Raw genomic sequence first — 27,073 nt, forward strand, 5'->3', positions numbered from 1 at the left:
GTAGAGTTAATTTAATAAAGGTGTTTGGTTTGTAATCAAACTTAGAACATAAAAAAAGTACTAAAGTCGTTATAATAGGCCGTTTTAAAGAAATTACTTGTATTAAACGCTTTTTATTACACTATTTGAATTATTTTGATTATAGGTATTAAAATTCTTGTTATATTTCATAAACCTAATTGAATAAACCTCTTTGGTTAAGAATATAAGTTTTAAAATATTAAAAATTCTTTTGACGTCAAAATAGGCTATTTAAGATGAAATATTTGCAATAAACAAAGTATATCGTACATTATTTGAGTTATTTAGATTTTTGGTTATAATATTCTTGTAATATTTCATAAAAGTAATTCTATAAACGTCTTTCGTTAAAATTATTAGTTTTAAAGTATTAAAAACTTCTTTTGACATCAAAATCGGTTGTTTAAGACGAAATACTTGCAATAAACATCGTATATCGTACATTATTTGAGTTGTTTCGGACTTTGGTTATAATATTCTTGTAATATTTCGTACAGCTAATTTATTAAACGTATTTGGTTAGTATACTAACTTTAAACAGATTAAAAGTACTATAGACGTTATAATAGGCTGTTTTAAACAAAATACATATATTAAACCCTTTTTTATTGACACTGTTTGAATTATTTTGAGTATTGGTATTAATTGTCTAGTAATATATCATACAGCTATTTAAATAAACCACTATGTATAGAAATATTAGTTTTAAAGTATTAATATTCCTTTTGACGTCAAAATCGGCTGTTTAAGCAGAAATACTTGCAACAAACATTGTTTATCGTACATTATCTGAGTTATTTTATGTAAGGTTATAATATTATTGTAATATTTCGTAACAGTCTGTAATTTAATAAACGTCTTCGGTAAAAAGTATATGTTTTAAGGTATTAAAACTCATACTATTTACCGAAGACGTTTATTAAGGTTAAAATACGTTTATTAAGGTTAAAAGAAGTTTTAAGGTATTAAGACTATTTTTGATGTCAAAATCGGCTGATTAAGAAAAAATACTTTTTATAAACATTGTTTATCGCACATTATTTGCGTTATTTTGAATTTTTTTTAAATATTCTTGTAATATTTCGTCAGCTTATTAAATAAACGTCTGTGGTTAGTAGTCTAACTTTAAACATATTAAAAGTACTTTAGACGTTATACTAGGCTGTTTTAAAGAAAATGCTTGTATTAAACCCTTTTTTATCGGACACTATTCGAATTATTTTGATTTATAGTATTAATATACTTTTAATATTTCATACAGCTATTTAAATAAACCTCTTTAGTTAGAATTGTTAGTTTTTAAAGTACTAAAACTTCTTTTAACGTCAAAATAGGGTATTTAAGACGAAATACTTGCAATAAGATAAGAGAAATAAACATTGTCTATCGTACATTATTTGAGATATTTCGATTTTTGGATATAATATTCTCGTAATATTTCGTAAAGGTAATTTAAAAAACGTTTTCTGTTAAAAATAATAGTTTTAAAATATTAAAACTCTTTTTGACGTCAAAATGGCTGTTCAAGACGAAATACTTGCATTAAACATTGTTTATCGTACATTATTTGAGTTATTTCGATTTTTAGTTATAATATTATTGTAATATTCCGTAAAGGTAATTTAATAAATGTCTTCGGTTAAAAATACTATTTACAACAACTTTTGACGTCAAAATCGGCTGTTTAAGACGAAACACTTGTAATAAACATTGTTTATCGTACATTATTTGAGTTATTACGATTTTTGGTTATAATATTCTTATAATATTCTTATAATATTCTTATAATATTTTGTACAGATAATTTAATAAACGTCATCGGTCAAAAATATTAGTTTTAAAGTAATAAAACTAATATTATTGACGACAAAATTGAATGTTTAAGACGAAACACTTGCAATAAACATTGTTTAACCTAAATTATTTGAGTTATTTCGAATTTTGGTAATAATATTATTTTAATATTTCGTAAAGCTAATTTATCAAACGTCTTCGGTTAAAAATATTAGTTTTTTAGTATTTAAAATCCTTTTGACGTCTAAAACGACTGTTTAAGACAAAATATTAGCAATAAACATTGTTTAACGCAAATCACTTGAGTTCTTCCGATTTCTGGTTGATATATTATTGTAATATTTCGAAGAGGTAATTTAATAAACGTCTTCGGTTAAAAATATTAGTTTTTTAGTATTTAGACTCCTTTTGACGTCAAAATCGACTGTTTATGACGAAATACTTGCAATAAACATTGTATCACGTTCATTATTTGAGTTATTTCGATTTTTTGTAATATTATTCTAGAAAAAGTTCGTACCAGGAACGTGGCTTGGTACGTTTCTGTAAATCTACAGAAACGTATATTTATATGCGAAAAAACTTGCTTTTATTTCAGCCTAAAAAGACTCTACTTTCATAGCTTTAATTATTCATTTAAACTTAGTTATGCACTCCTGAGAGATAATTTCGACATGTATGTGCTCTCTAACGTTTTTAGTGTCGTAAAGAATAAAAGAATTTAATACATCAAAATTGTAAAATTTAGCGCGTTGAAGGTTTTAATTGAACAAAAAGTTGCATGCTAAATTGATCCTAATGGAAGCTGTAGCTTCAAAAATCAAATCATACAATTTTATGTTACCGAAATTTTCATAACTTGTAGTTACTATTGACTACGTTAAACGTTTGATTTAATGTGTATAAACGTTTTTGAGTTAAATGTTTTCTGGGTTTACACAAGTTGCAACTTATAAAGAGTTATAAGGGGTGTGTAGCAAAATAAATTGCCTTGTATACACTTATCACTCGTACTTCAACATACCATTTTTAATGTATTAACATGACTGCAAAGTTTCAGATTAAATTCAATAACATTAGAGGTAGCTGGGCTCCCGCTAGGACATTATCACGCGTCATTTAATATGTTTTTATTTTTGTAGATTCGTAAATTTTTTGAGCTGGCTACGTCCCTTGTTCGTAAATCTAATTTAATAAAAGTCTCTGGTTAATGATTTAACTTCAAACATGTAAAAATTACTATAGACGTTATAATAGGCTGTTTTAAAAAAAACTCTTGTTCTAAACCCTTTTTTGTCGTAAATTTTATGAATTATTTTGATTATTGGTATTAATATTCTTGTAATATATCATACAGCTAATTTAATAAAACTCCCTGGTTAGGAATAATAGTTTTAAAGTATTAAAAATCCTTTTAACGTCCAAATCAGTTGTTTAAGACGAAATACTAGCAATGAACATTGTTTATCGTAAATTATTTGAGTTATTCTGATTTTTTGTTATAATAGTCTTGTAAAATTTTGTAAAGGTAATTTAATAAACGTCTTCGGTTAAAAATATTTATTTTAAAGTATTAAACTACTTAAAACGTCAAAATTGAATATTTAAGACGAAATACTTGTAATAAACATGGTTTGTCAAACATTATTTGAGTTATTTCGATTTTTGGTAATAATATTATTGTAAAATTTCGTAAAGGTAATTTTTAAAAGGTCTCCGGTTAAAAATGTTAGTTTTAAAGTATTAAAACTAATATATTGACGTCAAAATCGGCTGTTTAAGACAGAATACTTGCAATAAACAATGTTTTACGTACATTATTTTATTAATTTCAATTTTTGGTAATAATATTCTTGTAATATTTCGTACAGCTAATTTAATAAACGTCTTGGTTAGTAATCTAACTTTAAACATGTTAAAAGTACTATAGACGTTATAATTGGTTGTTTTAAACAAAATACTTGTATTTAATCTTTTTTTATCGTACACTATTTGAATTATTTTGATTATTGGTATTAATGTTATTGTAATATATTATTCAGTTAATTAATATATACAGTTAATTAAATAAACCTCTATGGTTAAGAATATTAGTTTGAAAGAATTAAAACTACTTTTGACGTCGAAATCTGCTGTTTAAGACTAAATACTTACAAAAAACATTGTTTATCGTACATTATTTAAGTTATTTTGATTTTTGATTATAATATTTTTTAATATTTCGTAAAGGTATTTTAATAAACGTTTTCGGTTAAAAATACTATTTGTAACTACTTTTGACGTCAAAATCGGCTGTTTAAAAATAAATATTTGTAATAAACAATTTTTATCGTACACTATTTGACTTATTTAAATTTTTGGTAATAATATTCTTGAAATATATTGTACAGGTAATCTAATAAACATCTTCGTTTAAAAATATTAGTTTTAAAATATTAAAACTAATATTTTTTACGTCAAAATCGACTGTTTAAGACTAAATACTTCCAATAAACATTGTTTAAGGTAAATTATTTGAGTTATTTTGATTTTTGGTTAGAATATTATTGTATTATTTCGTAAAGGTAATTTAAGAAACGTTTTCGGTTAAAAAAACTATTATTAAACTAAAATAAAACTAATATTTTGTAATAATATTTTGTAATAAGTAATAACCTAAAATATTAGTTTTAGAGTATTAAAACTCCCTTTAACGTCAAAATCGGCTGTTTAAGACCAAATACTTTCAATAAACATTGTTTATCGTACATTATTTAAGGTATTTTGATTTTTAATAATAATATTCCTGTTATATTTCGTACAGCTAGTTTAATAAACGTCTTTAGTTGCTAATTTAATTTTAAACATATTAAAAGTACTATAGACTTTTTAATAGGTTGTTTTAAACAAAATACTTGTATTAAACTCATTTTTTACGTACACTATTTGAATTATTTTTATTATTGGTATCAATATTTTTGTAATATATCATACAGCTAATTAAATAAATCTTTTTTGTTAGAAAAATTAGTTTAAAAGTATTAAAACACCTTTTGACGTTAAAATCGGCTGTTTAAGATTAAATACTTGCAATAAGATAGTTAATCGTACATTATTTGAGTTATTTCGATTTTTGGTAATAAAATAATTGTAATATTTCGTAAAGGTAAATTAATAATGTCTTTGGTTAAAAATATTACTTTTAAAGTATTAAATATTTCTAATATTTTTGAAGTCAAAATAAGCTTTTTAAGACAAATACTAGCAATATAAATTGTTTAAGGTAAATTATTTGAGTTATTTCGATTTATGGTTATAATATTCTTGTAATATTTGGTAAAGGTAATTTAATTAACTTTTTCGGTTGAAAATATAAGTTTTAAAGTATTAAAACTCTTTTTGACGTCAAAATCGGGTGTTTAAGTTGAACTACTTGCAATAAACGATGGTTATCGTATATGAATTGAGTTATTTCGTATTTTGGTTATAATATTTTTGTAATATTTCGTAAAAGTAATTTAATAAACGTCTTCGGTTAAAATATTACTTTTAAAGTATTAAAACTCCTTTTGACGTCAAAATCGGCTGTTTTAGACGAAATACTTTTAATAAACATTGTTTATTGTAAATTTTTAGAGTTAATTCGATTTTTGGTTATAGTATTCTTGTAATATTTTATGAATGTAATTCAATAAAAGTTGTCGGTTAAAAATATAAGTTTTATAGTATTAAAACTCTTTTTGACGTCAAAATCGGCTGTTTAAGTCGAACTACTTGCAATAAACATTGTTTATCGTATAATATTTGAAGTATTATGATTTTTCGTAATAATATTATGGTAATATATCGTAATGGTAAATTAATAAACGTCTTCGGTTAAAAAATACTCTTTACAACTACTTTTGACGTCTCAATCAGCTGTTTAAGACGAAATACTTACAATAAACATTGTTTAACGTACATTATTTTTGTTATTTCGAGTTTTGGTTATATTATAATTGTAGTATATCGTATAAGTAATTTAATAAGCGGCTTTGGTTATTAATCGAACTTAAGACAAATTAAAACTACTGAAGATGTTATATTAGCCTGTTTAAATTGAAAACTTGTATTAAACCCTTTTTTATCGTACACTATTGCAATTAATTTGATTATTTGTATTCATACACTTTTAATATTTCATATAGCTAATTAAAGAAAACCCTTTAGCTAAAAATTATAGTTTTAAAATATTAAAACTTCTTTTGAGGTAAAAATGGCTTTTCAAAACGAAATACTTGCAATAAACATTGTTTATCGTACATTATTTGAGATATTTTGATTTTTGGTTATAATATTCTAGTAATATTTCGTAAAAGTAATTTGATAAACGTCTTCGGTTAAAAATATTAGTTTTAAAGTATTCAAACTTCTTTTGACGTCAAAATCGGCTGTTTATGACAAAAAACTTGCAATAAACATTGTTTAATGTACATTATTTGAGTTATTTCAATTTTTGGTAATATTATTCTTGTAATAGTTTGTACAGCTAATTTAATAAACATCTTTTGTTACTAATATATCTAATAACATATTAAAAGTACTAAAGACGTATAATATGCTATTTTAAACATAATACTCGTTCTAAACCCATTTTTATCGTACACTTTATGAATCATTTTTGATATTGGTATTACATACATTGAGTAGGTAGAAATACTTAAAATAAACATTGTATATCGTACATAAATTGAGTTTTTTTGATTTTTGATTATAATATTCTTGTAATATTTCGTAAAGGTAATTTACTAATGTTTTCGATAAAAAATACTACTTAAAACTACTTTTGACGTCAAAATCGGCTGTTTAAGACAAAATTCTTGCAATAAACATTGTTTATCGTACATTATATGACTTATTTCGAATTTTGGTAGTATCATTCTTGTAATATTTGGTACAGCTAAAGAAATTGACGTCTTTGGTTAGTAATCTAATTTTAAACATATTTAAAGTACATTAGACTTCATAATAAGCTGTTTTAAACAAAATACTTTAAGTAAACCCATTTTTATTGTACACGACTTGAATTCTTTGATTATTGGTATTAACATTCTTGTAATATATCATACAGCTGATTAAATAAACCTCTTTGGTTAGGAATATGAGTCTTAAAGTATTAAAACTTCCTTTTGATGTTAAAATAGGCTGTCTAAGATTAAATACTTGCAATAAACATTGTTAATCGTACATTAATTGAGTTATTTCGATTTTTGGTTATAATATTATTGTAATATTTCGTAACAGTAATTTAATAAACGTTTTCGGTTAAAATATTACTTTTAAAGTATAAAAACTCCATTTGACGTCAAAATCGGCTGTTTTAGACGAAATACTTTCAATAAACATTGTTTATCGTAAATTTTTAGAGTTAATTTGATTTTTGGTTATAATATTCTTGTAATATTTTATAAAGGTAATTTAATAAATGTTTTCGGTTAAAAGTATAAGTTTTATAGTATTAAAACTCTTTTTGACGTCAAAATCGGCTGTTTAAGTCGAACTACTTGCAATAAAAATTGTTTATCGTAGACTATTTGAAGTATTATGATTTTTTGTAATAATATTATGGTAATATTTCGTAACGGAAAATTAATAAACGTCTTCGGTTAAAAATACTATTTACAACTACTTTTGACGTCTCAATCAAGACGAAATACTTGCAATAAACATTGTTTAACGTACATTATTTTTGTTATTTCGATTTTTGATTATATTATAATTGTAATATATCGTATAAATAATTTAATAAGCGGCTTTTATTAGTAATCTATCTAATAACATATTAAAAGTACTACAGACGTTAAAATATGCTATTTTAAACAAAATACTCTTTCTAAACCCTTTTTTATCGTACACTTTGAGAATCATTTTTATTATTGGTATTTATATTCTTGTAATATATTATAGAGCTATTGAAATAAACCTCTTTAGTTAGGAATATTGGTTTTAAAGTATTAAAACAACTTCAAACGTCAAAATCGGCTATTAAAAACGAAATACTTGCAATAAACATTGTTTATCGTAATTTAGTTGAGTTATTTCAATTTTTGATTATAATATTTTAGTAATATTTCGTAAAAGTAATTTAAAAAACGTTTTCATTTGAAAATATTAGTTTTAAAGTATTTAAAATTATATTTTGACGTCAAAATCGGCTTTTTAAGACGAAATACTTGCAATAAAAATTGTTTATCATATATTATTTGAGCTATTTTGATTTTTGGTAATATTATTCTTGTAATATTTCATACAGCTAATGAAATTAACGTCTTTGGTTAGTAATCTAACTTTAAACATATTTAAAGTACTTTAGACGTTATAATAGGCTGTTTTAAATAAAATACATGTATTAAACCCTTTTTTATCGTACACTACTTAAATTCTTTGATTATTAGTATTAACATTTTTGTAATATATCATAGAGATAATTAAATAGACCTCTTTGGTTACGAATTCGAGTCTTAAAGTATAAAAACTCCTTCTGACGTTAAAATCTGCGGTTCAAGACGAAATACTTGCAATAAACATTGTTTATCGTACATTATTTGAGTTATATCGATTTTTAATTATAATATTCTTGTAATATTTCGTAAATATAATTTAATAGACGTCTTCAGTTAAAAATCTAAAAGTACTCTTGACGTCAAAATCGGTTGTTTAAGATAAAATACTTTTAATAAACATTGTTAATCGTACATTTTTTGAGTTATTTTTATTTTTAGTTATAATATTCTTGTAATATTTCATAAAGGTAATTTAATAAACGTGTTCGGTTAAGATTGTTAGTTTTAAAGTATTAAAACTCTCTTTGACGTCAAAATCAGCTGTTTAAGACGAAATACTTGTAATAAACATTGTTTATCGTAGATTAACTGAGTTTTTTTGATTTCTGATTTTAATATTCTTGTAATATTTCGTAAAGGTAATTTACTAATGTTTTCGATAAAAAATACTACTTTAAACAACTTTTGACGTCAAAGTCAGCTGTTTAAGACAAAATTATTGCAATAAACATTGTTTATCGTACATTATATGACTTATTTCGTATTTTAGTAATATCATTCTTATAATATTTGGTACAGCTAAAGAAATTAACGTCTATGGTTAGTAATCTAATTTAAAACATATTTAAAGTACATTATACTTTATAATATGCTGTTTTAAAGCTAAATATTTTGTTCAGGTAATTTAATAAACGTCTTTGGTTGAAAAATATAGTTTAAAAGTATTAAAACTTCTATTGACGTGAAATTTGGCTGTTTAAGACGAAATACTTGTATTAAACATTGTTTATCGTACATTGTTTAAGTTATTTCATTTTTTGGTAATATTATTCGTTTTATAGTTCGTACAGCTAATTTAATAAACGTCTCCGGTTAATAATCTAAGTTTAAACATGTTAAAATTACTCTAGACGTTATAATACGCTGTTTTAAACAAAGTACTTGTTCTAAACATTTTTTCATCGTACACTAAATGAATATTTATGATTATTGGTATTAAATTCTTGTAATATATAATACAGCCCATTAAATAAACCTTTTTGATTAGGAATATTAGTTTTAAAGTATTAAAACTCATTTTGACGTCAAAATCGGCTGTTTAAGACGAAATACTTGCAACAAACATTGTATAATGTACATTATTTGAGTTAATTCATTTTTGGTTTTAATATTCTTGTAATATTTCGTAAAGGTAATTTAATAAACGTCTTCTGTTAAAACAATTGTTTTAAAGAATTAAAACTTTTTTTGACATCAAAATCGGCTGTTTAAGACGAAACGCTTGCAATAAACATTGTTTATCGTACATTATTTGAATTATTATCATTTTTGGTTATAATATTTTTGTAATATTTCGTAAAGGTAATTTAATAAACGTCTACGGTTGAAAATACTATTTACAACTACTTTTGACGTCAAAATCGGCTGTTTAAGACGAAATACTTGCAATAGACTTTGTTTATCGTACATTATTTGAGTCGATTTTTGGTTATAATATCCTCTATTATTTCGTACAGCTAAATTAATAAACGTCTTTGGTTAGTAATTCAACTTTAAACATATAAAAATACTAAAGACGTTATAATAGGCTGTTTAAAAGATAATACTTGCAAAAAACATTGTTTATCATACATTATTTGAGTTATTTCGATTTTTGGTTATAATAGTCTTGTAATATTTTGTAAAGGAAATTTAATAAACGTCTTCGGTAAAAAATATTAATTTTAAAGTATTGAACTACTTTAAACGTCAAAATCGAATATTTAAGACGAAATACTTGTAATAAACATGGTTTACCAAACATTATTTGAGTTATACCGATTTTTGGTTATAATAGTATTGTAATATTTCGTAAAGGTAATTTATAAAAGGTCTCCGGTTAAAAATGTTAGTTTTAAAGTATTAAAACTAATATATTGACGTCAAAATCGGCTGTTTAAGACGAAATACTTGCAATAAACATTGTTTTACGTACATTATTTAATTAATTTCGATTTTTGGTAATAATATTCTTGTAATATTTCGTACAGCTAATTTAATAAACGTCTTTGGTTAGTAATCTAACTTTATACATTTTAAAAGTACTATAGACGTTATAATTGGTTTTTTTAAACAAAATACTTGTATTTAACCTTTTTTTATCGTACACAATTTGAATTAGTTTGATTAATTGTATTAATGTTATTGTAATATATTATACAGTTAATTAAATATACCTCAATCGTTTAGAATATTAGTTAGAAAGCATTCAAACTACTTTTGACGTCGATATCTGCTGTTTAAGACGAAATACTTACAAAAAACATTGTTTATCGTACATTATTCAAGTTATTTCGATTTTTGATTATAATATTTTTTAATATTTCTTAAAGGTATTTTAATAAACGTCTTCCTTTAGAAATACTATTTATAACTACTTTTGACGTCAAAATCGCCTGTTTCAGAATAAATACTTGTAATAAACAATGTTTATCGTACAATATTTAACTTATTTCAATTTTTGGTAATAATATTCTTGAAATATATTGTACAGGTAATCTAATAAACATCTTCGGTTAAAAATATTAGTTTTAGAGTATTAAAACTAATATTTTGACGTCAAAATCGGCATTTAAGACTAAATACTTTCAATAAACATTGTTTATCGTACATTATTTAAGATGTTTTGATTTTGGTAATAATATTCCTGTAATATTTTGTACAGCTAGTTTAATAAACGTTTTTGGTTACTAATCTAATTTTAAACATATTAAAAGTACTATAGACTTTTTAATAGGTTGTTTTAAACAAAATAATTGTATTAAACTCATTTTTTACATACAAATTTTTGATTTTTTTTATTATTGGTATCAATATTTTTGTAATATATCATACAGCTAATTAAATAAACCTCTTTTGTTAGAAAAATTAGTTTAAAAGTATTAAAACTCCTTTTGACGTTAAAATCGGCTGTTTAAGATAAAATACGTGCAATAAATAGTAAATCTTACATTATTTGAGTTATTTCGATTTTTGGTTATAATATTATTGTAATATTTCGTAAAGGTAATTTAATAACGTCTTTGGTTAAAAATATTACTTTTCAAGTATTAAAACTAATATTTTTGACGTCAAAATAAGCTTTTTAAGACGAAATACTAGCAATAAAAATTGTTTAAGGTAAACTATTTGAGTTATTTCGATTTTTGGTTATAATATTCTGGTAATATTTGGTAAAGTTAATTTAATTAAAGTTTTCGGTTAAAAATATAAGTTTCAAAGTATCAAAACTCTTTTTGACGTTAAAATCGGCTGTTTAAGTTAAACTACTTGCAATAAATTTTGCTAAATAAATACTAGATGTTTATCGTATATTATTTGAGGTATTATAATTTTTCGTAATAATATTATTGAAATATTTCGTAACGGTAATTTAATAAACGTCTTCGGTTAAAAATGCTATTTATAACTACTTTTGACGTGTAAATAAGCTGTTTAAGACGAAATACTTGCAATAAACATTGTTTAACGTTCATTTCTGTAGTTATTTTGATTTTTGGTTATATTAAAATTGTAATATATCGTAAAAGTAATTTAATAAGCTGCTTTGGTTATTAATCAAACTTAAAACATATTAAAACTACTAAAGACGTTATATTAGGCTGTTCTTAAATAAATACTTGTATTAAACCCTTTTTTATCGTACACTATTTCAATTAATATCATTATTGGTATTAATATGCTTGTAATATATCATAAAGCTAATTAAATAAACCTCTTTGGTTAAAAATAATAGTTTTAAAAAATTAAAAATCTTTTTGACGTAAAAATGGCTTTTTAAGACGAAATACTTGCAATAAACATTGTTTATCGTACATTATTTTAGATATTTCGATTTTTGGTTATAATACTCTTGTAATATTTCGTAACAGTAATTCAATAAACGTCTTCAGTAAAAAAATATTAGTTTTAAAGTATTCAAACTTCTTTTGACGTCAAAATCGGCTATTTATAACGAAATACTGGCAATAAACATTGTTTAACGTACATTATTTAATTAATTTCGATTTTTGGTAATATTATTCTCGTAATAGTTCGTACAGCTAATTTAATAAACGTCTCTGGTTAATAATCTGACTTTAAACATGTTAAAATTACTATAGACGTTATAATAGATTGTTTTAAACAAAATTATTGTTTTAAACCTTTTTTTATCGTACACTTTATGAATTATTTTGATTATTGGTATTTATATTTTGTAATATATTATACAGCTAATTAAATGTACCTCTTTGGTTAGGTAAATTAGTTTTAAAGTATTAAAACTCCTTTTGACATCATAATTTGCTGTTTAAGACGAAATACTTGCAATAAACATTGTATATCGTACATTATTTAGTTATTTCGATTTTTGGTTATAATATTCTTGTAATATTTCGTAAAAGTAATTTAATAAACGTTTTCGGTTAAAACAACGAGTTTAAAAGAATTAAAACTACTTTAGACGTCAAAATCGTCTGTTTAAGACGAAATACTTGCAATAAACATTGTTTATCGTACATTATTTAAATTATTATCATTTTTGTAATAAAATTTACTTAATATTTCTTAAAGGTAATTTAATAAACGTATTCGGTTAAAAATACTATTTACAACTACTTTTGACGTCAAAATCGGCTGTTTAAGACGAAATACTTGCAATAGACTTTGTTTATCGTACATTATTTGAGTTGTTTCGATTTTTGGTTATAATATCCTGTAATATTTCGTACAGCTAATTTAATAAACGTTTTTGGTTAGTAATTTAACTTAAAACCAATTAAAAATACTAAAGACAATATAGTATTATGTTTTCGAGAAAATACTTGCAATAAACATTGTTTATCGTTCATTATTTGAGTTATTTCGATTTTTAATTATAATATACTTGTAATATTTTGTAAAGGTAAATTAATAAATGTAGTAGGTTAAAAATATTAGTATAAAAATATATAAAATATAATAGATATATAAAAGTATTAAAGCTCCTAATAACGTAAAAATCGGCTATTCTAGACGAAATACTTGCAATAAACATTTTTTATCGTACTTTATTTGAGTTAATTCAATTTTTGGTTAAAATATTCTAGTAATATTTGGTAAAAGTAATTTAATAAACATTTTCGGTTAAAATATTAGTTTTGAAGTTTTAGAACTTCTTTAAACGTCAAAATCTGCTTTTTAAGACCAAATGCCTGCAATAAACATTGTTTATCGTACATTATTTAAGGTTTTTTCATTTTTGGTAATAATATTCCTGTAATATTTCGTACAGCTAGTTTAATAAACCTCTTCTGTAAGTAACTAACTTTAAACATATTAAAAGTACTGTAGACGTTTTAATAGGCTGTTTTAAACAAAATACTTGTATTTAACTCATTTGTATCGTACACGTTTTGAATTATTTTGATTATTGGTATAAATATTCTCGTAATATATCATACAGCAAATTATATAGCCCTCTTTTGTTAGGAAAATTAGTTTTAAAATATTAAAACTCCTTTTGACGTCAAAATCGGCTGTTTAAGATTAAATACTTGCAATAAACATTGTTAATCTGAGATTATTTAAGTTTTTTTCGATTTTTGGACATAGTATTATTTGTATATTTTGTAACGGTAATTTAATAAACGACTTCGCTTAAAAATATTACTTTATAAGTATTAAAACTGTTTTTGACATCAAAACCAGCTGTTTAAGACGAAATTCTAGTAATAAACATTGTTTATCGTTTATTTTTAGAGTTATAATATTTTGAAATATTTTTTTAAAGTAATTCAATAAACATCTCGGTTAAAATATTAGTTTAAAAGTATTAAAACACCATTTGACGTTAAAATCGGCTGTTTAAGATTAAATACTTGCAATAAGATAGTTAATCGTACATTATTTGAGTTATTTCGATTTTTGGTAATAAAATAATTGTAATATTTCGTAAAGGTGGACACATTTTTATGTCCATTGGATATGGACATTGTTTTAAGTGCATTATTTAAGTTATTTAATTTTTGGATATATATTCTTGTAATTTTTCGTACACCTAATTTAATAAACGTTTTTGGTTAGTAATCTGATTTTAAACAGTTCAAAAGTACTATAAGATGATATAATAAGCTGTTTTAAACAAAATATTTTTATATAAGTCTTTTTTATTGTGCACTATTTGAATAAATTTGATCATTTGTATTAATATTCTTGTAATATATCATACAGCTAAATAAGTAAATATCTTTGGTAGGAATATAAGTCTAAAGTATTAAAACTTCTTTAACGTCAAAATCAACTGGTTAAGACGAAATACTTGCAATGAGCATCGTTTATCGTATTATTTTTGAGTTATTTCGATTTTTGGTTATAATATACTTGTAATATTTTGTAAAGGTAATTTAATAAAGGTTTCCATTTAAAAAAATTAGTTTTAAAGTATTCAAACTACTTTTTACGTAAAAATCGGCTGTTCAAGACGAAATAGTAGCAATAAACATAGTTTATCGTATATTATCTGAGATATTTCGATTTTTACTCATAATATTCTTGTAATATTTCTTACAGCTAGTTAAATAAACATCCTTGGTTAGTAATCTAACTTTAAACATAATCAAAGAACTATAGATGTTGTAATAGTCTGTTTTAACAAAATACCCGTACTTAACACTTTTTTATCGTAAACTTGTTGAATTATTTTGATTTTTGTTTTCAATAGTCGTGTAATATATCATACAGCAAATAAATAAACCTCTTTTTACAGGAATATTAGTTATAAAGTAATAAAACTTCCTTTGACGTCAAAATCGGCTGTTCAAGACGAAATACTTGCAATAACCATTTTTTATCGTACATTATTTGATTTATTTCGATTTTTGGTTATCATATTCTTGTAATATTTCGAAGATTTAATTTAATTAACGTCTTTGATTAGTAATCTAATTTTAAACATATTAAAAGTACTTAAGACGTTATAACAGGCTTTCTTATACAAAATACTTGTAAAAATCCTTTTTTACGTATACTATTTGAATTTTTTTGATTATTAATATTATTTTTCTCGTAATATATTATACAGCTAGTTAAAAAAAACTTCTTCGGTAGGGAATTTCAATTTTAAAGTATTTTAACTATTTTTGACGTCAAAAACGGCTGTTAAAGACGAAATACTTGCAATAAACATTGTTTATCTTACATTGTTTGAGTTATTCTGATTTTTGGTAATAATATACTTGTAATATTTCGTACAGCTAATTTAAAATAAATAACATCAAAATTTAAAATTTAAACCGTCAAAATCGGCTATTTAAACCGAAATGCTTACAAAAAACAGTGTTTATCGTAGATTATTTAAGTTATTTAGAATTTTTGGTTATAATATTCTTGTAATATTTTGTAAAGATAATTTAATAAACGTTTTCGGTTAAAAATATTAGTTTTAAATTTTATAAATTATTTTTGATGTTTTAATTGGCTTTTCAAGATGATATACTTGTAATAATCATTGTTTATCGTACATTATTTGAGTAATTTTAATTTTTGGTAATATTATTCTTGTTATATTTTCTACAGGTAATTTAATAAACGTCTCTGGTTAGTTATCTAAATTTAAACATGTTGAAAGTACATAGACGTTAAAATAGGCTGTTTTAAACAAAATACTTGTATTAAACTCTTTTTTATATACCACTATTTGAATTATTTTGATTATTGGTATTAATATTCTTGTAATACTCATACAGCTAAATAAATAAACTTCTTCGGTTAGGAATATTAGTTTTAAAGTATTAAAACTTCTTTTGACGTCAAAATCGGCTGTTTAAACCGAAGTACTTGCATAAACATTGTAAATCGAAAATTATTTGAGTTTTTTCGATTTTTGTTAAAATATTCTTGAAATATTTTGTAAAAGTATTTTATTAAACGTTTTTAGTTAGTAATCTAACTTTTAACGTATTAAAAGTACTAAAGCGTTATAATAGGCTTTTTTAAAATAAATACTTTTATTTGATACTTTTTTATCATACACTATTTAAATTATTTTGATTATTGGTATAAGTACACTTGTATTGTATTATACAGCTAATTCATTTAACCTCGCTGGTTACGAATAATAGTTTAAAAATATTAAAACTCCTTTTGATGTCAAATTTGGCTGTTTAAGACGAAATACTTGCAATAAACATTGTTTATCGTGCATTATTTAAGTTATTTCGATTTTTAATTATAAAATATCTTTAATATTTCGTAAAGTTCATTTAATAAACGTCTTCGGTTAAAACTATCATTTTTTTAGTATTTAAACTCCTTTTGACGTCAAAATCGGCTATTTAAACCGAAATGCTTACAAAAAACATTGTTTATCGTAGATTATTTGAGTTATTTAGATTTTTGGTTATAATATTCTTGTAATACTTTGTAAAGATATTTTAATAAACGTTTTCGGTTAAAAATATTAGTTTTAAAGTATAAAAACTACTTTTGACGTCAAAATTGGCTGTTCAAGACGAAATACTTGTAATAATTATTGTTTATCGTACATTATTTGAGTTATTTCGATTTTTTGTTCTAATATTCTTGTAATATTTCGTACAGCAATATTAATAAACGTCCTAGGTTAGTAATCTAACTTTAAACATATAAAAAGTACTATAGACGTTATAATAGGCTGTTTAAACAAAATACTTGTATTAAACCCTTTTTTATCGTACACTTTTTGAATTATTTTGATTATTGGATATAGTATATTCTTGTAATATATCATACAGCTAATTAGATAAAACTCTCTGCTAAGGAAAATTAGTTTTAAAGTATTAGATTCCTTTTGACGTCAAAACCGGCTGTTTAAGCAGAAAAACAAGCAAAAACATTGTTTATCGTACATTATCTTGGTTATTTTAATTTTTGGTTCTAATATTATTGTGATATTTCTTAACGGCAATTTAATAAACGTCTTCAGTTAAAAATTTTACTTATTTAATATTAAAACTCTTTTTGACTTCAAAAATGGCTGTTTAAGACAAATACTTTTAAAAAACAATGTTTATCGTACATTTTTTTAATTATTTCGATTTTTGAATATAATAAACTTGTAATATTTCGTACAGGTTATTTAAAAAACGTCTTCGGTTAAAAATTTTAGTTTTAAAGTATTCAAATTCCTTTTGACGTCAAAATCGGCTGTTCAAACCGAAATACTTGCAATTAACATTGTTTATCGTACATTATTTAAGTTATTTCGATTATTGTTTATAATATTTTTGTAATACTTCGTAAAGGTAATTTAATAAACGTCTTCGGTATAAAATATTAGTTTTAAGGTATTAAAACTTAAGGTATTAAAACTCCTTTTTACGTCAAAATCAACTGTTTAAGACGAAATACTTGCAATATACATCGTTTTTCGTATATTATTTGAGTTTTTTCGATTTTCGCTTATAATATTCTTGTTATGTTTAGTAAAGGTAATTCAATAAACGTCTAAAGTTAAATTAATATTTTCTAAATAATTAAAACTACTTTTGACGTCAAAATCGGCTGTTTAAGACGAAATACTTGCAATATACATTGTTTAGAGTACATTATTTAAGTTATTTCGATTTTTTGTAATAATGTTTTTGTAATATTTTGTACAGCTAATTTAATAAACGTCTTTGGTTAGTTATATAACTTTAAACAATAAAAGTACTAAAGACGTTAAAAAAGGCTGTTTCAAACAAAATACTTGTATCAAACGCTTTTTATATTACACTACTTGAATTATTTTGATTTATGGTATTAGTATTCTTGTAATATATTATACAGCTAATTGAATAAATCTCTTTGGTTAGGAATATAAGTTTTAAAGTTTTAAAAATCCTTTTGACGGCAAAATCGGCTGTTTAAGATAAAATACTTGCAATAAACATTGTTTATCGTACAGTATTTAAGTTAATTTGATTGTTGGTTATAATTTTATTGTAGTATATCATACAGCTTATTAAAAAAACCTCTTCGGTTTCGAATACTATTTGTAAAATATTAAAACTCCTTTTGACGTCAAAATCGGCTGTTTAAGACGAAATACTTGCAGTAAACATTGTTTATCGTTCTTTTTTTCAGTTATTTTGATTATAGGTATTAATATTCTTGAAATATATCATAGAGCTAATTCAATACAGCTCATCGAATAGAAATATTAGTTTTAAAGTATTAAAACTCCTTTTGACATCAAAATCGGCTGTTTAAGACGAAACACTTGCAATAAACATTGTTTATAGTATATTATTTGAGTTATTTTAATTTTTGGTTATAAAATGCTTATAATATATCATATAATTAACTAAATAAACCTCTTAGGTTAGAAGAATTAGTTTTAAAGTATTAAAACACCTTTTGTCGTCAAAATCGGCTTTTTCAGACGAAATACTTTGAATAAACATTAATTATCGTTCATTATTTAAGTTATTTCGATTATAAGTTACAATATTCTTGTAATATTTTTATAGCTAATTAAATAAACGTCTTTCGTTTGTAATCTAATTTCAAACATATTAAAAGTACTATAGACATTATAATAGCCTGTTTTAAACAAAATACTTGTACTAAACCCTTTTTTATATTTTACTAATGAATTATTATGATTATTGGCATTAATAATCTTGTAATATATCAAACAGCTAATTAAATAAATCTCTTCTGATAGCAATATTAGTTTTAAAGTATTAATACTCCTTTTGACGCCAAAATCGGCTGTTTGAGACGAAATACTTGCAGTAAACATTGTTTATAGTTCATTTTTCGAGTTATTTCGATTTTAGTTACAATATTCATGTAATAACTCGTAAGGTAATTTATTAAACGTCTATGGTTAAAAGTATTAGTTTTAAAGTTTTAAAACTCCTTTCGACGTCGAAATCGGCTATTTAATACAAAATAATTGCAATAAACATTGTTTATTGTATATATTTGAGTTATTTCGACTTTTGATCACAATAGTCTTGTAATATTATGTATAGCTAATTTTATAAACGTCTTAGGTTAGTAATCTAACTTTAAACATATTAAAAGTACTATAGACGTTATAAGAGGCTTTTTTAAAACAAAATAACTATTTTAAAACCTTTTTTATCGTACTTTATTTGAATTACTTTTAATATTATATTAGGATTCTTGTACTATATCATAAGGCTAATTAAATAAACATCTTCGGTTAGGATATTAGTTTTGAAGTATTAAAACTCCTTTTGACCTTTAAATCGGCTGTTTAAGACGAAATACTTTCAGTAAACATTGTTTATCGTTCAATATTTAAGTTATTTCGATGTTTAGTAAAAATATTTTTGTAATAACTCATAAAGGTAATTTAATAAACGTCTTCGGTTAAAAATATTTGTTTTTAAGCATCAAAACTACCTTTGACGTCAAAACCGACTGTTTAAGACGAAATACTTGCAATAAACATTGTTTATCGTTCATTATTTGAGTTATTTCGACTTTTGGTTATAATATTGGTGTAATATTATTTACAGCTATTTTAATAGACGTCTAAAGTTAGTAATATAACTTTAAACATATTAAAAGTACTATAGAACTTAAAATAGGCTGTTTTAAACTAAATACTTGTATTAAACCCTTTTTTCTCGTACACTATATGAATTATTTTTAGTGTTGGCATTAATATTCTCGTAATATGTCATACAGCTAATTAAATAAACCTCTTCGGTTAGGTTTATTAGTTTTAAAGTATTAAAACTACTTTTGACGACAAAATCGGCTGTTTAAGACGAAATACTTGCAATAAAATAGTTTATCATATTATTTGAGTTATTTCGATTATTAGTTACAATTTTCTTGTAATAACTCGTAAAGGTAATTTAATAAACGTCTCCGGTTAAAAATATTATTTTTAAAGTTTTTAAACTCCTTTTGACGTCAAAATCGGCTGTTTAAAACAAAAAACTTGCAATAAACATTGTTTATCGTACAGTATTTAAGTTATATTGATTGTTGGTTATAATGTTCTTGGAATATTTTGTACAGCTAGATTAATAAACCTCTTAGGTTAGTAATCTAACTTCGAACATATTATAAGTACTATAGACGTTATAGTAGACTGTTTTAAACAAAATAACTACATCAAACCCTTTTTTATTGTACGTTATTTGAATTACGTTGATTATTAATATTAATATTCTTGAAATATATCATACAGCTAATTAAATAAACCTCTACGGTTAAAAATATTTGTTTTAAAGCATCAGAACTTCAATTGACATCAAAACCAACTGTTTAAGACGAAATACTTGCAATAAACATTGTTTATCGTTCATTATTTGAGTTATTTCGACTTTTGGTTATAATATTGGTGTAATATTATGCACAGCTATTATAATAAACGTCTTTAGTTAGTAATCCAACTTTAAACATATTAAAAGTACTTTAGACGTTATAATAGACTGTTTTAAACAAAATACTTGTATTTAACCCTTTTTACTTGTACAATATATGAATTATTTTAATTATTGGCATTAATAATCATGTAATATATCATATAGCTAATTAAATAAGCCTCGTCGAATAGGAATATTAGTTTTAAATTATTTAAACTCCTTTTGACGTCAATATCGGCTGTTTGAGACGAGATACTTGCAGTAAACATCGTTTATCGTTCATTATTTAAGTTATTTTGATAATTAGTTACAATATTCTTGTAATAACTCGTAGAGGTAATTTAATAAACGTCTTCGGTAAGGAATATTAGTTTTAATGTATTAAAGCTTCATTTGATGTCAAAATCGGCGGTTTAAGACGAAATACTTACAATAAACATTGTTTAGCGTACATTATTTGAGTTTTTTCGATTTTAGTTTATAATATTCTTGTAATATATCATACAGCTAATTTATTAAAGCTCTTTGGTTAGGAATATTAGTTTTAAACTATTCTAACTCCTTTTGACGTCAAAATTAGCTTTTTAAGACGGTAGAAATACTTGAAACAAACATTGTTTATCATTTATGATTTGAGTTATTTTGATTATTAGTTACAATATTCTTGTAATAACTCATAAAGGTAATTTAATAAACGTCTTCAGTTAAAAATACTTGTTTTAAAGCATCAAAACTTCCTTTGACGTGAAAACCGTCTGTTTAAGACGTAATACTTGCAATAAACATTGTTTATCGTTCATTATTTGAGTTTTTTCGACTTTTGGTTATAATATTGGTGTAATATTATGCACAGCTAATTTAATAAAAGTCTTTAGTTAGTAATCCAACTTTAAACATATTAAAAGTACTTTAGACGTTATAATAGGCTGTTTTGAAATAAATACTTGTATTAAACACTTTTTTCTTGTAAATATGTGAATTATTTTGATTATTGGTATTACTAATCATGTAATATATCATATAGCTAATTAAATGCAGCTCTTCGGGTAGGAATATTAGTTTTAAAGTATTAAAACTCCCTTTGACGTCAAAATTGGCTGTTTGAGACGAAATGCTTGCAGTAAACATTGTTTATCGTTCATTATTTAAGTTATTTTGATTATTAGTTACAATATTCTTGTATTAACTCGTAAAGGTAATTTAATACACGTCTTTGGTTAAAAAAATTAGTTTTAAAGTTTTAAAACTCCGTTTGACGTCAAAATCGGCTGTTTAAGACGAAATACTTGCAATAAACATTGTTTATCGTTCATTATTTGAGTTTTTTCGACTTTTGGTTATAATATTGGTGTAATATTATGCACAGCTAATTTAATAAACGTCTTTGGTTAGTAATCCAACTTTAAACATATTATAAGTACTTTAGACGTTATAATAGGCTGTTTTAAAATAAATACTTTCTTGTACAATATGTGAATTATTTTGATTATTGGCATTAATAATCATTAAATATATCATATAGCTAATTAAATAAACTTCTTCGGATAGGAATATTAGTTTTAAAGTTTTAAAACTCCCTTTGACGTCAAAATTGGCTGTTTGAGACGAAATACTTGCAGTAAACATTGTTTATCGTTCATTATTTGAGTTATTTTGATTATTAGTTACAATATTCTTGTAACAACTCGTAAAGGTAATTTAATAAACGTCTTTGGTTAAAAAAATTAATTTTAAAGTTTTAAAATTCCTTTGACGTCAAAATTGGCTGTTTAAGACGAAATACTTGCAATAAAATTTGTTTATCGTACATTGTTTGAGTTATTTTGACTTTTGGTTATAATATTCGTATAATTTTTGTACAGCTAATTTAATAAACGTTTCTGGTTAGAAATAAAATTTAAACATTTAAAAGTACTATAGACGTTATAATAGGCTTTAAAAAAAAAAAAAACTTGTATTAAAAACTTTTTTCTGACACTATTTAATTTTTTTGGTTATTGGCATTAATATTCTTGTAATATATCATACAGCTTATTAAATCAACCTCTTCGGTAAGGAATATTAGTTATAAAGTATTAAAACTCCTTTTGACGTCGAAATCGGCTGTTTAACACGATATACTTGCAATAAACATAGTTTATCGTTCATTCTTTAAGTTATTTCGATTATTAGTTACAATATGCTTGTAATAACTCGTAAAGGTAATGTAGTAAACGTGTTTCGTTGAAAATATTAGTTTTAAAGTTTTAAAACTCCTTTTGACGTCAAAATCGGCTTTTTGACGAAACACTTGCAACAAACATTGTTTATCGTTCAATATTTAAGTTATTTCGATTATGAGTTAAACCATTCTTGTAATAACTCATAAAGGTAATTTAATAACGTCTTTGGTTAGAAATATTTGATAAAGCATCAAAACTTCCTTTGACGTCAAAACCGACTGCTTAAGACGAAATACTTGCAAAAAACATTGTTTATCGTTCATTTATTGAGTTATTTCGACTTTTGATTATAATATTAATGTAATATTATGTGCAGCTATTTTAATAAACGTCTATAGTTAGTAATTAAACTTTAAACATATTAAAAGTACAGTAGACGTTAAAATCGGCTGTTTTAAACAAAATACTTGTATTAAACCCTTTATTCTCGTTCACTATATGAGCTATTTTGAGTATTGGCATTAATATTCCTGTAATATTTCGTACAGCTATTAAAATTAAGCTCTTCGGTTAGGAATATTAGTTTTAAAGTATTAAAACTCCTTTTATGTCAAAATTGGCTGTATAAGACGAAATACTTGCAATAAACATTGTTTATTGTACATTATTTGAGTTATTTCAGTTTTTGTTTATAATATTCTTGTAATATTTTGTATAGCTAGTTTAATAAACGTCTTAGGTTAGTAATCTAACATTAAACATATTTAAAGTACTATAGACGTTATAATAGGCTTTTTTAAACAGAATACTATTTTAAACCCCTTTTTTATCGTACACTATTTGAATTACTTTGATTATTATAATAGTATTCTTGTAATATATCATACGGCTAAATAAATAAACATCTATGGTTAGGATATTAGTTTTGAAGTATTAAAACTCGTTTTGACGTTTAAATCGGCTGTTTAAGACGAAATACTTGCAATAAACATTGTTTATCGTTCAATATTTGAGTTTTTTCGATTTTAGTTTATAATATTCTTGTAATATATCATACAGCTAATTTATTAAAGCTCTTCGGATAAAATCGTTTATCGTTCATTATTTAAGTTATTTTGATAATTAGTTACAATATTCTTGTAATAACTCGTAGAGGTAATTTAATAAACGTCTTCGGTAAGGAATATTAATTTTAATGTATTAAAGCTTCATTTGATGTCAAAATCGGCGGTTTAAGACGAAATACTTACAATAAACATTGTTTATCGTACATTATTTGAGTTTTTTCGATTTTAGTTTATAATATTCTTGTAATATATCATACAGCTAATTTATTAAAGCTCTTTGGTTAGGAATATTAGTTTTAAACTATTCTAACTCCTTTTGACGTCAAAATTAGCTTTTTAAGACGGTAAAAATACTTGAAACAAACATTGTTTATCATTTATGATTTGAGTTATTTTGTTTATTAGTTACAATATTCTTGTAATAACTCATAAAGGTAATTTAATAAACGTCTTCAGTTAAAAATACTTGTTTTAAAGCATCAAAACTTCCTTTGACGTGAAAACCGTCTGTTTAAGACGTAATACTTGCAATAAACATTGTTTATCGTTCATTATTTGAGTTTTTTCGACTTTTGGTTATAATATTGGTGTAATATTATGCACAGCTAATTTAATAAACGTCTTTAGTTAGTAATCCAACTTTAAACATATTAAAAGTACTTTAGACGTTATAATAGGCTGTTTTGAAATAAATACTTGTATTAAACACTTTTTTCTTGTAAATATGTGAATTAAATTGATTATTGGTATTACTAATCATGTAATATATCATATAGCTAATTAAATGCACCTCTTCGGGTAGGAATATTAGTTTTAAAGTATTAAAACTCCCTTTGACGTCAAAATTGGCTGTTTGAGACGAAATGCTTGCAGTAAACATTGTTTATCGTTCATTATTTAAGTTATTTTGATTATTAGTTACAATATTCTTGTATTAACTCGTAAAGGTAATTTAATAGACGTCTTTGGTTAAAAAAATTAGTTTTAAAGTTTTAAAACTCCGTTTGACGTCAAAATCGGCTGTTTAAGACGAAATACTTGCAATAAACATTGTTTATCGTTCATTATTTGAGTTTTTTCGACTTTTGGTTATAATATTGGTGTAATATTATGCACAGCTAATTTAATAAACGTCTTTAGTTAGTAATCTAACTTTAAACATATTATAAGTACTTTAGACGTTATAATAGGCTGTTTTAAAATAAATACTTTCTTGTACAATATGTGAATTATTTTGATTATTGGCATTAATAATCATTAAATATATCATATAGCTAATTAAATAAACTTCTTCGGATAGGAATATTAGTTTTAAAGTTTTAAAACTCCCTTTGACGTCAAAATTGGCTGTTTGAGACGAAATACTTGCAGTAAACATTGTTTATCGTTCATTATTTGAGTTATTTTGATTATTAGTTACAATATTCTTGTAACAACTCGTAAAGGTAATTTAATAAACGTCTTTGGTTAAAAAAATTAATTTTAAAGTTTTAAAATTCCTTTGACGTCAAAATTGGCTGTTTAAGACGAAATACTTGCAATAAAATTTGTTTATCGTACATTGTTTGAGTTATTTTGACTTTTGGTTATAATATTCGTATAATTTTTGTACAGCTAATTTAATAAACGTTTCTGGTTAGAAATAAAATTTAAACATTTAAAAGTACTATAGACGTTATAATAGGCTTTTAAAAAAAAAAAAACTTGTATTAAAAACTTTTTTCTGACACTATTTAATTTTTTTGGTTATTGGCATTAATATTCTTGTAATATATCATACAGCTTATTAAATCAACCTCTTCGGTAAGAAATATTAGTTATAAAGTATTAAAACTCCTTTTGACGTCGAAATCGGCTGTTTAACACGACATACTTGCAATAAACATAGTTTATCGTTCATTCTTTAAGTTATTTCGATTATTAGTTACAATATGCTTGTAATAACTCGTAAAGGTAATTTAGTAAACGTGTTTCGTTGAAAATATTAGTTTTAAAGTTTTAAAACTCCTTTTGACGTCAAAATCGGCTTTTTGACGAAACACTTGCAACAAACATTGTTTATCGTTCAATATTTAAGTTATTTCGATTATGAGTTAAACCATTCTTGTAATAACTCATAAAGGTAATTTAATAACGTCTTTGGTTAGAAATATTTGATAAAGCATCAAAACTTCCTTTGACGTCAAAACCGACTGCTTAAGACGAAATACTTGCAAAAAACATTGTTTATCGTTCATTAATTGAGTTATTTCGACTTTTGATTATAATATTAATGTAATATTATGTGCAGCTATTTTAATAAACGTCTATAGTTAGTAATCCAACTTTAAACATATTAAAAGTACAGTAGACGTTAAAATCGGCTGTTTTAAACAAAATACTTGTATTAAACCCTTTATTCTCGTTCACTATATGAGCTATTTTGAGTATTGGCATAAATATTCCTGTAATATTTCGTACAGCTATTAAAATTAAGCTCTTCGGTTAGGAATATTAGTTTTAAAGTATTAAAACTCCTTTTGATGTCAAAATTGGCTGTATAAGACGAAATACTTGCAATAAACATTGTTTATTGTACATTATTTGAGTTATTTCAGTTTTTGTTTATAATATTCTTGTAATATTTTGTATAGCTAGTTTAATAAACGTCTTAGGTTAGTAATCTAACATTAAACATATTTAAAGTACTATAGACGTTATAATAGGCTTTTTTAAACAGAATACTATTTTAAACCCTTTTTTATCGTACACTATTTGAATTACTTTGATTATTATAATAGTATTCTTGTAATATATCATACGGCTAATTAAATAAACATCTATGGTTAGGATATTAGTTTTGAAGTATTAAAACTCGTTTTGACGTTTAAATCGGCTGTTTAAGACGAAATACTTGCAATAAACATTGTTTATCGTTCAATATTTAAGTTATTTCGATTATTAGTTAAAATATTCTTGTAATAACTCATAAAGGTAATTTTATAACGTCTTTGGTTAAAAACATTTGTTTAAAGCATCAAAACTTCCTTTGACGTTAAAACCGACTGTTTAAGACGAAATACTTGTAAAAAACATTGTTTATCGTTCGTTAATTGAGTTATTTTGACTTTTAATTATAATATTAATGTAATATT

This window comes from Thalia democratica, chromosome 7, assembly GCF_965202585.1.
Source record: "Thalia democratica chromosome 7, ktThaDemo2.hap1.1, whole genome shotgun sequence".
Lineage (NCBI taxonomy): Eukaryota > Metazoa > Chordata > Thaliacea > Salpida > Salpidae > Thalia > Thalia democratica.